This window comes from Rhincodon typus, unplaced genomic scaffold, assembly GCF_021869965.1.
Source record: "Rhincodon typus isolate 14 unplaced genomic scaffold, sRhiTyp1.1 hic_rhity00009418, whole genome shotgun sequence".
NCBI lineage: Eukaryota > Metazoa > Chordata > Chondrichthyes > Orectolobiformes > Rhincodontidae > Rhincodon > Rhincodon typus.
In genome coordinates, this window is record NW_025975056.1 from 1 (window position 1) to 5,475 (window position 5,475).

Consider the following 5,475-nt stretch of genomic DNA (forward strand, 5'->3'; position numbering starts at 1 on the left):
CAAAGGAGCAGGAAAGCTGATGTTTCAGGTCTGAACCCTTCTTCAGAAATGGTGTACATTCCTGATGAAGGGTCTAGACCCGAAACGTCAGCTTTCCTGCTCCTCTGATGCTGCCTGGCCTGCTGTGTTCCTCCAGCTCTACACCTTGTTACCTCACCATTCTGAGCCCATTTTCCAGCACTTGGCCCATAGTCTTGTTCTCTGGGCATGAGACTTTTTCTCATGAGAGAAGGAGAAATGTTTTCACCCAGAGAGTGGTGAGTGAGCCTGTGGAATTCTCTACTCGAGAAAGTGGCTGAGGCCAAACATTGAATGTTTTCCAGAAGGAGTCCTGAGTGCTAAAGGGATCAAAGGGTATGGAGTAAAAAGTGGGAGCGTGGTACTGAGTTAGATTATCAGCCATGATCATATTGAGTGGCAGACCTCAAAAAGTCAAATAGCCTACTCTTGTTCCTATCTCCTATGTTCCTGTGCTTGTATGTGCATGTGTTATGTATCCTGTGAATGATTTTCTGTGTACACGCATGTGGATATGCACATGGGCAAGTTTCTGTATGTGTGTTACATGTTCTTTGTATATGCGTGTAAGTTTGTGTGTGTGTGTACACCTGAGTATTTTTCCGAATGTATGCACATCCTATACAAACACACACTTTCTCCCTGAGATTTTTGGCTGGATCTATGCCATTCTGCCCATATTCTACATACTCCTTGTTCCCATTCTGTTGTCGTATTCTTTAACGTTAATCGTGATAATCATAAACGATGGATTGTGTGTCACTGTGTAACCAGGAAGCCTGTCCGCATTGCTGTGCTCCAAGTGGGGTCCACTCAAGGACAATGAAGCCACAATCATTTTCTACACCCGACAGATCCTGGAGGGCCTTAAATACCTGCACGAGAATCAGATTGTGCACAGGGACATTAAGGTAATGGGGACGAGGCTGCGTGTCTCTGACATCATTCATCACTCTGTTAGTAAAAGCGCAAACTCTGTGAACCCAAGTTAGTACTGGTCTTTCTCATGCAGAAAGGGTTGGAAGTACAAACCCAACACTGAGGGCGGTTAGCTTCCAAAACAGTAAGGTTAATTTGGGTGAAGATAAACAAACATTTCATGGTCTTGAGCCCATTGAAGAAAACAACCAAAGATAAATCATGGAATCAGAGCAGGACAGTCAGGTCAGCTGAGAAGCCAAGACAGCCATAACCACAGCTCAGCCTGGGCCAATGATCAGGACTCCAGGCTGAAAGATGAGCTGTCAGACTCTGAGGACAGAGCGAGCCTGTGGACCTACATTCCTCACTCTCTCAGAATGACTGGCATGTTTCCCACAATTCATCGGGGCCCCCTTTGGAGAGTCTCACCTTCAGCTGTCCCGTGGAGTCGATCATTCCAAATCCCTACCCCTTGCCCCAATCCGTGATATCATCCGGAGAAAACTGGGACTGGGCGGAGTCAGGAATTGAGTTTGGGAATGGCAGGTTTCAAAAGGCAGCAGGTATCTGAAATCAGAGCGTGGAGATTTGTGGGAGGACATGCCACTGTTGGATGGATCAATAATGTCACCATCCCCATGGAGACCAATAAATAAAAATGAACCAATTTTGCTGAACAATGTCAGAGGAGTCAAAGGACAATACTTCACCATCTGATAAGGTACTTTAACAGTCAAACGAAAATCAAAATAAGTTCAACAATACTCATGGAGTAATGTGCACTTTAAAGAGCAGATCCAGCAGAGGTAGAGCTCACAAATCTTTTCACATATGGCATTAATCCCAGCCACAAAACCCTACAAATTTTGAAACATTCTCTGGCTGAATTCCAGCTTCTTTTCCTTCAATATTAAGCCACCAAATCCCATTCAATAGCTACATTACTCTAGCCAGGATCCACAGCTACAATTTTTGTTAAAAAGCACACGTTTCCAACTTCCTCTCAGCTACGCCCTTTGCAATCTCAGTGCCCATCTTTAGCTTTGTTTTGACATTCTTCCTTTTGCTAAGATCCTGCGGTGGGCGATTCACATTCATTTTAGTTAAGTTCTGGACAAACTCTCTCTCACTTCTCTATCTCTCTCTTCTATCTCTCTTTATCTGTCTGTCTCTGTCTCTTCCTGTATCTCACTCCTGCATCTCTCCATTTCTCTGGATGACTGCCCCTGTTGTTCTCCTGGATCCTCGGGAGCTCCATTTGGCTGCAGTGCCACTGGGCCAAACCAAACCACAAGGGCACCTGCCCCAGGAACCAGACTGAGTGTCTGTCACTGGGACCCTGGACTTCCCAATGTACAGCTACTGCCTGCCTGTCAGATGCACCCAGCATTATGTGCCCCCAGGCCCTGCCTCCTCGGTCATCATCAATGGCTGTCAACAGGATTTGAACTGTTAACTCTGATTCCTCCCCACAGATGCTGCTGGCTTTCTCCAGTATTCCCTGTGTTTATCTCAAGGTGGCATGGTGGCACAGTGGTTAGCACTGCTACCTGTCAGCGCCAGGGACCCGGGTTTAATTACACCCCCGGGCAACTGTCTGTGTGGAGTTGCACATTCTCCCCGTGTCTGCGTGGGTTTCCTCTGGGTGCTCTGGTTTCCTCCCACAGCCCAAAGATGTGCAGGCTAGGTGGATTGGCCATGAGAAATGCAGGGTTACAGGGATAGGGTAGGAGGGCATGTGGAATGCTCTTCAGAGCAATAGTGGATACATGATGGGCCGAATGGCCTGTTCCCACACTGTAGGGATTCTATGATTCTATTGCTCCTCAGTCCCATTGCTTGTCCATCTTCACTGTCCTCTTTCCCCATCATTCCCAAACATGACTCATTCCCTCCCCTTCTTGTTCATCATTCATCTCATTAGTCCCTGCATTCTACCTCCATACCCACTATGCACAGTGTAATCCCAGCACTGGTGAACACCTTCAACTCTCTGACTTCTGGGAAGACGATTCCCTGTGCAGTCTGTCGCTCCCCAGCCCCACCTTGACATCCCTGTCTTGGCCTCTTCCTGTGCAGCTGCTGGAGATGTGTTTTTCTGCTCGTCACCTGCTCCTACACCAAGCACTCATTCCTGTGAAACACCAGCAGACAGCTAGGGCTTGTAAAAATGGCTGTAGCTGTCATTCACAGTGCTGTCGGTTCTATAATAGAATCAGTCGCTGATCAAGTGTCGTGCAGAGTGGGATTTTTAAACTGTTGTTGATCGACATTTGATCAGGGAAGAGTTGGAATGAGAATGATGAAGATTATGAAGATTAGGTGTGTCAGGGAGAGGGCTGGTTGATGTGCAGCGAGGTGAGGGCTGGTGATGGGCAGCGAGGTGAGGGCTTGTTGATGTGCAGCGAGGTGAGGGCTCGTTGATGGGCAGCGAGGTGAGGGCTTGTTGATGGGTAGCGAGGTGGGGGCTGGTTGATGTGCAGCGAGGTGAGGGCTGGTGATGTGCAGTGAGGTGAGGGCTGGTGATGGGTAGCGAGGTGAGGGCTGGTTAATGAAATGTCACTTGTGCTCAGTGCCTTCAGTCGCTGTTAGTGCTGGAGTAAGGACTGATATTTTGCGTTTACCCTTCACTGAACTGTCGTCTGTCTTCAAAGGGAGACAATGTGCTGATAAACACGTACAGTGGATTGCTGAAAATCTCGGACTTTGGAACATCCAAGAGGCTGGCAGGGATCAATCCCTGTACGGAAACTTTCACAGGTGCGTGTCTGCGAGAGTAGGGTCATGAGCGGAGAGACAGGCCGCTCGGAGTTGGTACCTTTGGGGGTTGATGTTAGCGAGGGTCAGTCTTGAGCTTTGATGTTGTCGGGCTTTGACATTGTGCTGTGTTTGGACTCTGTGTTCTTCAGGCACCCTTCAATACATGGCCCCTGAGATTATCGACAAAGGACCGAGAGGTTACGGCAAACCTGCGGATATCTGGTCCCTGGCCTGTACCGTCATTGAAATGGCCACAGGAAAGCCTCCCTTCTTCGAACTGGGGGAGCCTCAGGCTGCAATGTTTAAGGTAACAAAGCTAACAGGCTATACGTTTACAGTCAGCACAGGGTTCCTTGTTTAGGGCTGAGCGCCGGGGTAAGATTTGGATCTCTGAGGAAATATAAACCGGGCTGTCATTCACTGTGACCCCTGAAGGCAGAACTGACCCTGTCTGACATCTTCCCTTGGCTGAAAATCTCACTAATGCTCCTCTCCAGGAACCTCACCACCTGAAAGGGGTTTCGGTGGGTCTGTGCCCCACTGGGTGCCGATTGGTTCAGGAAAGAAAGGGGGGACAAGTCTGAGGGAGGGAAGGAATTAAAATCTGCAAAGGCAAATTACACCCAGCATGAGTAACTTTAACCTATCACATATTAACTGCAAGTCACTAAGGACAATGTTAGTGTTCGGGCACCTGGCTCATTTACCATTCCCATTGAGCTAGAGAATGGCCAAATGATTTGATTTATTATTGTCACATGTACCTAGGTACAGTGAAAAGTTTGTTTTGCGAGCAGTACGGGCAGATCATACCATACTCAGTGCATTAGGGTAATAGAACAGAGCGAGGAATACAATGTTACAGCTGCAGAGAAGGTGCACAGTGAGTGAAATCAACATTAAATTTAAAATAGAGAGCGGGTTAAGTGTATTGGTGCAAGGATCGTTTATGGGCACCCTTGGGTGTTGCTGGCAGAATGTTACTATTTACAGCATGAGAATTATGAGGATGTGTTGTGAAATCGAGCAGCTCGATAGCACAAATTGGTGATTTCTGACTTAGAGTTCTTTCGTGCCACTTCACTTTCCCTGGCGGGCAGTTGCGTGCTTTGTGTTTGATTCCCTGTTTCTTTGCCTGTAGGTGGGAATGTTTAAAATCCATCCAGAAATCCCGGAGTCCATGTCCCCAGAGGCGAAGGCTTTCCTCCTACGTGGCTTTGAACCCAATCCTGACAAACGGGCCACGGCAGCAGAGCTCCTCAAGGATCCATTCCTGAGCCGGAAGAAAACAAAACCCGCTCTGAAGCCAGGTCCGTGAACGAGTGAGAGTAGGAGTAGGGTTGGGTGCTGAGGTGGTCGGGCTAATGGAAATGAGAAACGGAACAGGCTGCAATGGGAATAGGATGGAGTAGGAGCAGCAAGCAATCAGAACAGTGAGTTTAAGAAGGCGTTTAGCACACTTGCCTTCATCACTCAGACCTTTGATTATCAGAGTTGAGATGTCATGTTGAGGATACACAGGACATTGGTGAGGCCTTCTCTGGAGTACTGTGTCCAGTTCTGGTCGCCCTGTGTAGGAGGGATGTTATTAAGCTGGACAGGGTTCAGAAGAGATTTACCAGGATGTTGCTGGGAATGGAGGGTTTGAGTTATAAGGAGAGGCTGGATAAGCTGGGACCTTTTTCACTGGAGTGTAGGACATTGAGAGGTGACCTTATAGAGGTTTATTAAATCATAAGAGGAATAGATAAAGTGAATGGCAAGTGTCTTTTCCCT

At 47.8% G+C, this 5,475-nt stretch overlaps 1 long non-coding RNA gene across 1 annotated transcript; it reads left to right on the forward strand.

Moving 5' to 3' along the window:
- The first annotated feature begins 257 nt into the window (after positions 1-257).
- Positions 258-5,005, forward strand: LOC125482367. Its single transcript, XR_007261622.1, has 4 exons — positions 258-929; positions 3,594-3,699; positions 3,849-4,006; positions 4,841-5,005. It is a non-coding gene; the product is annotated as an uncharacterized LOC125482367 (long non-coding RNA).
- Positions 5,006-5,475: the final 470 nt, after the last annotated feature.